Here is a 10000-nt window from a genome sequence, read left to right on the forward strand (position 1 = left end):
CCACATCTTGACCTAGGGTCCTAAAGGTACCTCCACACTTTCCTGCACACTAAGGCCAAGTCCTGAAATGTATCTAGAATCTGGTCCTCTTCTTTCCATATAGTCTCAATACTTCCTCGGTCAAGCCTCATTGAGTTGATTCCAATTCATGGGATCTGCTGTGATTAGGAAGGATGGATGTGTGGACTCCTAAGAAAAAGGACTGAGGGACAGTGAGTCCTAATGGAAAGAGCTGCTCTGTAGGCACAGGTCCCAGTTAATCTAAGTTTATCCAGCTGAGCAAACACTCCCCCCAATGCTATGGCTTAAGAACTTCAGTCCCAACACATAGAAATTGCTAGGGCTGAGAGTTCATTTTTTTTTCCTCCAGCTCTAATTATGCCCTGAACCAACCCTGTTCTCTGGGTTTTCCACAGGAACTCAACAGGAAATAGTCGTTTCAAATGCAGCCTGGAAGGTTCTCTGACTTTGTCACTTTGCCATCTGTGGTGATGAATCATGCTCAGCCTTTCATTGTCTTTCTGCAGTCAGTGGTCTCAGGAAAGCCACCAATTCCAGAACATGTAATTAGGCCTTCCCCAGGATCCCTCAGAAGCCTGAGCTGTCATGACCCAAAGCATTTCTTCCCCATTCCATTTCACACCTGTGGGAGTGCTAACAACTTCATCTACTGCACTCCAGACATCCGTACCCTGCCCATCACCACCTGGGATGAATAGTTTTCTCTATGGCTTCAAAATCCCATTAGATACCACTTCCTACAGGTGCCTTAGGTCAGGTCCCCAAAAGACAAATGAAACCAGGGGTCTGAGCCATAGCATAGCTGTAGGGCTTTTGCCTTGCATGCAGCTAACCTGGGATGAACCTGGTTTCGATTCCCAGCATCTCACGGATCCTCCAAGCCTGCCAGGAGGGATTTCTGAGCACAAAGTCAGGAGTAACCCCTGATAGCCACTGGGTATGAAACAAAAACAAAAACCACACACACACACACATACACACACACACACATACACACACACACACACACACACACACAAAGACAAGTGAAACCAGTCATGTGTATGAAGCAATGTAACTCCAGGGTACTTTCATGGAGTCAGAGCAATAGTGTAGTAGTTAGAGTACTTGCATTACACACAGATGATCCGAGTTCAATCTGTAATATCCTTTATGGTTTCCATAACCACACTAGGAATAATTCCTGAGCCAGAAATACCCTGAGCATAGTCAGGTGTGGCTCAAAAACAAAACACAACAGAGCATTACCATAACTAATACCTTATAGTGAGGGAAGAGAGTAGGAAGGAGAGGTGAAGAAACTGGCCTTTGCAAGGACAACTTGTCCAAGTCCACCAAGAACCTCCAGAATCAGGCTGCCTGGTCAGGTTTGTAATATCTTAAGACAAAGGAGCCTTTTCTCCCCAGCACTGTCAAGTCACTGGGTGCTATCCAAGGAAACAGGCATGAGAAGGGGCCAAAGCCCTATTTCAGGGAGCTTTTGTCATTTCTAAAGGGGAAGTCAGCTTAGAATGAGCAGCCACTATACCTAGTAGCCAGATGCTGAGTACTTCTGTTCCTAGGAATCATAGATGCCTCAAAGCCCCAGTACCCTGCCTTCCATAGCACCCCCATGCCTCTAAAACTCCACAACACTATAAGAACATTTCAATTCCAAACCCCAAGAAGCACAGGATAGGTATATAACCCACTCTAGGTCTTTCACTGTTCCTTAGCATGATGGTATCAAACTTCTCCTGCCTACTCAAACCTGGGTGTTGTGTTCAGGCCAAAGCTGTCAGAGAGGTTGGAGACAAAACCAATGTCAGGCCATCTGTGATCTCAAAGGAAGGTGATCCGGAAAGTGCCCAATAATTAAGTGCTGGCCACCAGGCAGATGTCAGCCCCCCTCATTATTAGGACCTACTCTCACGTAGCTGCTGTCAGCTCCCACTGTTACAAAGGGAATGTGCTTCATCCAGAGGAAATGAAAGGCCCCAAACTGTACCACCATTGAGTGTCTGGGTCAATGGAGTCTAGCAGAGGAGGGATGGGGCAGGAGGATCTACCCACGAAGAAACATTACTGTGCTGAAAAATATCTCAACAAAAGCCAAGGGAGAGGAGTCTTTAAGAGGACTAGAACCAGGGGCCAGAGAGATAGCACAGCCAAAGGGCATTTGCCTTGCATGCAGCCATTCCAGGAAGGTTGGTGGTTCAAATCCCGGCATCCCATATGGTCCCATGCCTGCCAGGAGTGATTTCTGAGCACAGAGCCAGGAGTAACCCCTGAGACCACTGGGTGTGACCCAAAAACAAAAACAAAAACAAACTAAGAGGACTGGAACCTCAAGGCCTAGAATACAGGAGCTTCCCTTTCTGTCTCTAGTGGACAAGTTAAGCACTAAGTTAAGCACTCTAGGTGAACGTTAAGCACTGCAGCAAGGACCAGTGGAGATGCTGGAGGTCAGGAGAGGTAGCTCCATGGAGGAGGGAGGCAGGGGAGATGTGAATCTGGAAGAAGACATTGCAGGTGGGGCCAGATAGATAGCACAGCAGTAGGGTGTTTGTCTTGCACGCAGCCGACCCTGAAGGGACCGGGTTCAATTCCCAGCCTATATGGTCCCCCAGCCTGCCAGCAGCGATTTCTGAGTGCAGAATCAGGAGTAGCCCCTGGGTGTGGCCCAAAAACCAATAAATAAATAAATATTTTTAAAAAACGAAGAAGAGGGGCCGGAGAGATAGCACAGCGGCATTTGCCTTGCAAGCAGCCAACCCAGGACCTAGGGTTGTTGGTTTGAACACCAGCATCCCATGTGGTCCCCTGTGCCTGCCAGGAGCTATTTCTGGGCAGATAGCCAGGAGTAACCCCTGAGCGCCGCCGGGTGTGGCCCAAAAACCAAAAACCAACACACAAAAAAAAAAAAAAACGAAGACACTGACATTGCAGGAAAGCTTATCCTGAGTCTTTGCAAGCTCTGTGGAAAAAGTGCTGTGAGTAAAATTAAGTCAAAGGAAGATCAAAGGGGGCCAGAGAAATAACACTGCAGTAGGGAGTTTGCCTTGCACGCAGCCAATCCAGGAAGAATAGTGGTTCAAATCCTGGCATCCCATATGGTCCCCCAAGCTTGCCAGCAGCAATTTCTGAGCCAGGAGAACCTCTGAGAGACACCAGGTGTGACCCAAAAACAAACACACAAAAAAAAGGAAGATAAGAAATTTTTTTTTTTTTTTTTTTGGTTTTTGGGTCACACCCGGCATTGCTCAGGGGTTACTCCTGGCTGTCTGCTCAGAAATAGCTCCTGGCAGGCACGGGGGACCATATGGGACACCAGGATTCGAACCAATCACCTTTGGTCCTGGATCGGCCGTTTGCAAGGCAAATGCCGCTGTGCTATCTCTCCGGGCCCAGAAGATAAGAAATTTTAAAAGACATTTAAAATGGGATCATCGGGCCCGGAGAGATAGCACAGCGGCGTTTGCCTTGCAAGCAGCCGATCCAGGACCAAAGGTGGTTGGTTCGAATCCCGGTGTCCCATATGTTCCCCGTGCCTGCCAGGAGCTATTTCTCAGCAGACAGCCAGGAGTGACCCCTGAGCACTGCCAGGTGTGACCCAAAAAATAAAATAAAATAAAAAAATAAAATAAAATGGGATCATCAAGCTGAAGAAAAAGTACAGTCATGGGAGGCACCCCTGAGCAATAGCACAGCAGGTAGGATGTTTGCTTTGCACATCGCCACACTCAGGTTTGATCCCTGGCATGAATGCCAGAATTTCTGAGCACAGAGCCAGAATTAATCCCAGTGGGTATGACCCAAGAGAGAAAAAAAGTACAGAGTGGAGGACACTTGCTTGCACATAACCAACCAAGGTTTGATCCACAACATCCTATATGGTCCCTTGAGCACTTCCAGGAGTGATCTCTGATCACAGAGCAAGGATTAAGTCCTTTGAATTGCAGAGTGTAACCCAAAAACCAAAACCAAAAGTAAAAGCATTGAGAGATGGAAAAAAAACATTTATAAATGACACCCCAATAAGAATTGCAACAACATATCATGAAATCCTCCAGAACAAAATATAATGGGATTATATAGACAACATGTTGAATAAACATTCAAACAAGAATACTCCATTCAGCCAGGCTATTGCTCAAACTCAGAGAAATGACATAAATTTTACCAATAAATATCAATTCAGACCCACTAAAAGCAACACTTTAAGATGTACTAAATGATACCTTATAAAAGGCACCAAAACTCTACATATAGGGCCAGAGAGATAGCACCAGTGGTAGGGCATTTGCCTTGCACGTGGCCAACCCAGGACAGACAGTGGCTCAATTCTGGGTACCCTGTATGGTCCCCCAAGCCTGCCGGAGACTATTTCTGAACACAGAGCCAGGAGTAAAGTGCCAAGTGCTGCCAAGTGTGAAAAAAAATATTTTAAAAAATTTAAATTAAAATACTTATTTATAAATTGTAAGAAAACAACTCAAAATTTGGAACAGGAAAGAATAACAATGGGGTCTAGTAATGGACTTGAGTCTCATGAACCATGAACTTAAGAAGGCACTAACTCGGAAATTCACAAGGCATGGTCTCCTGTGACAAATGTACATAAAAGGTACAAAGAAAATGGCAAAAGGGCCCGGAGAGATAGCACAGCGGCGTTTGCCTTGCAAGCAGCCGATCCAGGACCAAAGGTGGTTGGTTCAAATCCTGGTGTCCCAAATGATCACCCATGCCTGCCAGGAGCTATTTCTGAGCAGACAGCCAGGAGTAACCCCTGAGCATTGCCGGGTGTGGCAAAAACCAAAAGAAAAAAAAAATGGCAAAAGGGGGCCAGAGCGGTGGCACAAGTGGTAAGGCACCTTGTGTGCGCTAGCCTAGGACCGACCGCAGTTTGATCCCCCAGTGCCCCATATGGTGCCCCCAAGCCAGAAGCGATTTCTGAGCACATAGCCAGGAGTAACCCCTGAGTATCACCAGGTATGGTCAAAACACAAACAAAAAAAAAAAAAAATAGGCAAATGGAAGCTAATAGAAACATGAAAAAGTCAGGGGCCAAGTGCACACCTTGTAGGCAGGAGGCCTGGGGAACAACCAAAATAATAGCAATAATAATTAATTATCATTAATAATGATATAGGGGCCGGAGAGATAGCATGGAGGTAAGGCGTTTGCCTTTCATGCAGAAGGTCATTGGTTTGAATCCCAGCGTCCCATATGGTCCCTGTGCCTGCCAAGAGCAATTTCTGAGCATGAAGCCAGGAATAACCCCTGAGCACTGCCGGGTATGACCCAAAAACCACCAAAAAAAAAATTTTTTAAAGTAATGATGTAATGTGCATATAGTTGAAACCTGTGTTACTGAAGGTGTAAAATCACCCATGTGTTGTATCTTCAAGCCCAGGTAAACAAATCTGAATCAGGGTTACACATGAAATAATCCAAACCAGGCTGAGGATGAAACAAATGTAGTCTGGCAGTCTTCTACCTCATATGGAGAGCAAGCTGCTGGCCAGAACTGCCATTTTTATTGAGTATAGAGACCACCCCTGGGTAAGGCAGTAAGAACAGAGAGCTCAGGCTATTCTAAGCCAGTCCCACCCAGGTTTACAAGTAAAACCATCTCTGTTTGGGGGTAAATTCAAGTTGTAAACAAACATACAAAGGAACCAGGGGTGATCTTTATTTAAAATATAAAATAAGATGTAATCTAAAATCAAGGGTCAACTTTTTTATGGAGGGGGCCACACCCAGCAGCACTCAGTGGTTATTCCTGGCTCTGTGCTCAAAAATCACTTCTAGCAAGCTTGGGAGACCATATGGGATGCCAGAGATTGAATTCATTTTGGCTACATGCAGGGAAATATCCTACCTGCTGTGCCCCCCACGGGTCAACTTTTTATATAAAATAATTTTAGAGACTCAACAGATAGTACACCAGGTTGGGCACTTACCTTGCATGCGACCAACCTGGGTTCAATCTTTGGCATCTCATATGGTCTCCTGAGCACTGCCAAGAGTAGTTTCTGAGCACAGAACCAAAAGTAGAATTGCTAGGTGTGGCCCAAAAATATTTTAGGGGCCAGAGCAATAGTACAGCAAGTAAGCTGTACTTGAGCCAGACCAAGATTCAATCCCTGTCACCTCATATAGTCCTCTGAGCCCCCCAGGAATAATCCATTAGTGCAGAGCCAGAAGTAAATCCTGAGCACCACTGGGCATGGCGCCCCCCAATTTTTTAAACAGAGAAGAAATCTGACATGCTAGCTACCAAAAAATAATGTATTGTAGGAGCCTGAACATAATATGGTGGCTAGGGTGCTTGCCTTGCACACAGCCAACCCAAATTCAATTTCTGACATCCCTTATAATATGTCCCCTTACTCTGCCAGGAACGATTCCTCAATGCAGAGACAGGAGTAAGCCCTAAGCACTGCATTACGTATGTTATGACATACATATATAATATGTCTGTATTATATACAAAATAATGCATTGTTCCTATCTTCCTACAATTAGAAAAGTAGACTAGCTTAATCATAATTATATATAAACATGTAGAATGTTTAGTCATTTAAAAGTTACATAAATATAAAAAAGAATGAAGAGAGGCAGAGAATAGCATAAAATTAATTCTGAGTGAAGTTTCAAATAACAACTATAATGCTACATATCATTACACATCTAATGATACAGAGGTGTAAATAGACACATATTTCTCTCCTTAGGTTGACAAAAATGTGCATTTGCATACATATTGGTTAGGTAAATATGAATTGGCTGGTTTTTACAGTGGTGGGTCTTTGTTTTCCCACCTGGCAGGCCTCCCTCTGCAGCTCAGGCCCCTCAGTGCCTCCCTTCTCACAGGTTGAGGCAGGGAGACCCAAGTCCCTTTCTCTTTGCTTCCTTTCTCTCCTGGTCATTGTCCTTCCATGGTTCAAGAAACTGTCTCAGCCCTTTCAGTGTGAATATGCTCATTATCAACATTCGTTTGCCTAGCAAGACGCTTGCCCCTTCTCTTCTTTGTTGGCAGCAAGGCCAACTGCATGCTGGGTACCAGGGGAGACTCTCTGGATGTTGCCATGGGAACTTGGGGGCCATTGCTCCTTGAATGGTTCCACACTTCCTGGATTTTTTCAATGTCACCTTACTTGTAGATCCATGTAGTGTAATCAAAAGATCAATCCTTGGGGCCGGCGAAGTGGCGCTAGAGGTAAGGTGTCTGCCTTGCAAGCGCTAGCCAAGGAAGGACCGCGGTTTGATCCCCCGGTGTCCCATATGGTCCCCCCAAGCCAGGGGCAATTTCTGAGCCCTTAGGCAGGAGTAACCCCTGAGCAGAAAATGGGTGTGGCCCGAAAAACCAAAAAAAAAAAAAAAAAAAAAAAGATCAATCCCGTGGTTTCTTTTATTAGTTTTTGTTTGAGGGCCACACCCAGCAGTGCTCAGGGTTTACTCCTGGTTCTGAGCTCATGAATCATTCCAGGCAGACTCCAGGGACCATATGGGATGTCATCTTATTGACATCCTTATCATGACCTTATCGGTCATCTACATGCAAGGCAAGTGCCTACCCACTGTGCTATTACTCTAGCCCCAAGGCCATATTTTCTTTTTTTTGTTTGTTTGTTTTTTGTTTTTTGGGTCACACCCGGCAGTGCTCAGGGGTTACTCCTGGCTCTATGCTCAGAAATCGCTCCTGGCAGGCTCAGGGGACCATATGGGATGCTGGGATTCGAACCACGGACCTTCTGCATGAAAGGCAAACGCCTTACCTCCATGCTATCTCTTCGGCCCCAAGTCCATGTTTTCTAAGAGGCCTAGCAGACAAACATCAGGGATTCATGCCCCCCTTTTCTACTGTGCTGGTGATTTTGGTGAATTAGAAGGTGGCAGTTCCCATTGAAAGGGGCAAATGTGTTTTAATAAACATATACAAAAAGGACTTTGTGGAGGGGGACATATCTAGTGCTCAGGGCTTATTCCTGACTCTGACAGTGCTTGGAACTCAAGCCGGGGATGGAACCAAGGCAGCAAATGCCTTAACCTCCATGCTATCTCTGTAGCCCAAAATGACTTATTTTGACATTTCCTGATAGATAAAATTATAGCATCTCTAAGTAAATACAGACTCAGATCACTAATGGAATATGACATAGAGTTATGAAGGCACCTAGACATTATGAAGACAACATTTCCCTCCTGCTCCATCAAGACAAATCAGTATGAGCTTGCCCGGTCCTGAGACGAGGTGACCAGCAATAAAGCCTGGGTCTGTGATCTTGTATATCCATGCTAGACTGTCAGCCCAGGGGTGACACTAGATGGGATCTATAAGCATGGAGTGGTCATTGTATCCCCTAGCTCTGAGCAGATGATCCTACTTCCAATGAGATCAAATGTACCTCATTGAAGTACAGGTTTCCTCTTACTTGTATGTCCAATAAACCTACTGGGGTGGGTGGAGTGATATTACAGCAGGAAGGACACTTGAATTACAAGCAACTCACCTGGATTCAATGTCCAGCCTCCTCTATGGTTTCCCCAAGTCCCACCAGGAGTGATTTCTGAGCACAGAGCTAGGAGTAAACCCTGACTACATCCAGGGTATGACCCCCCCCAATAAATACAGCAGGATTTGTAATTATCATAAGGTGCAGATGTTGACAAAACATAAAACTAGGGCTACTTGGTGTCTGTCCTCAGGAGCCAGAGGCTGCCTGGCACCACCTCTGCCCATCACTGGATGGTGAACAGCATATTCTTTGGCTGGGGAGAGGTGAAAATCCAAAACTTGAAGTATAGTTTCTACAAAATATGTTCCATTTTCACACTGTTGAAAAGTTGTGGGGGAGAGGAAGAAATTGGGGAGGAAAGATTGAGGGGCCACACCTGGCAGTGTTCAGTGGGTAACTCCTGACTTTGTGCTAGGGATCACTCCCAGCAGTGCCCAGGACAGATCAGCCTCATGCAAAGCAAGTACCTTAACCTCTGTATAACTCTCCAGCCCCAATTGAAAATTAAAATAAAAGGGGGGGGGCTGAGCGATAGCAAAGTGGTAGGGTGTTTTCCTTGCACGCTGCCAACCTGGGTCAGACCCGAGTTTGATCCCTGGCATCCCATATGGTCCCCCAAGCTTGCCAGGAAAGACTTCTGAGCACAGAGTCAGGAGTAACACCTGAGAACTGCTAAGTGTGGCCCAAAAACCAAAAACAAAAGTTATATATATATATATATATAGTTTTTGGTTTTTGGGTCACAACCAGCAGTGCTCAAGGGTTACTCCTGGCTCTACACTCAGAAATCACTCCTGGCAGGCTCAGGGGACCATATGGGATGCCAGGATTCGAACCACTGTCCTTCTGCACACAAGGCAAATTCCCTACCTCCATGCTATCTCTCCGGCCCCTAAAAGCAATAATTTTTTAAGTGCCACCGTTTACAGTACTATAATTATGGGGTTTCATGCATGCAACACTTCAACTAGAAAAATCTGGAAACATCTTAAAGAAGGGACAAACTGTCGATTCCTTTATTTTCTCCAAATTAGAGAAGAGAGGCTGGGGCTCAATGAAATCCATAAACTTTTTAGATATCACAAAACTGAGATAATCCTGATTTTTTTTTTTTTTTTTTTTTTTAGAAAACTTCAGGTTTTGATGCATTTACTGACACTCCTGCTCCCTCTAACCAGGGAGTGGCTCAGTCTGGGTGCCCAGCAGAAGGAACAATGTAAACGGTCCTAGGGTGCCACCTTGTGGCTACAGGGTGTGGGCCCCGCCCTGTCACCCTTATTATAAAAAAATAATAATAAAGAAGTAAGGCTTGTTTTGCTGACCTGGGTTCCATCCTCTACATTCCATATAGTCCCCTGAAGACCACCAGGATTGATTCTTGAGCACAGAGCCAGGAGTAAACTGTGAGCACCGCTGTATATAGGTTCAAAAAAATGTGTATATATTTGAAAAGCAAGATGGAGTCTTGGATGTTC

At 45.3% G+C, this 10000-nt stretch overlaps 1 protein-coding gene across 1 annotated transcript in view; it reads right to left on the minus strand.

Moving 5' to 3' along the window:
• Nucleotides 1-10000, minus strand: part of RASGEF1A (RasGEF domain family member 1A) — a 485335-nt gene that overhangs the window by 181271 nt on the left and 294064 nt on the right. The window lies entirely within an intron of this gene.

This window comes from Suncus etruscus, chromosome 17 (genome assembly GCF_024139225.1).
Source record: "Suncus etruscus isolate mSunEtr1 chromosome 17, mSunEtr1.pri.cur, whole genome shotgun sequence".
NCBI classification, from domain to species: domain Eukaryota; kingdom Metazoa; phylum Chordata; class Mammalia; order Eulipotyphla; family Soricidae; genus Suncus; species Suncus etruscus.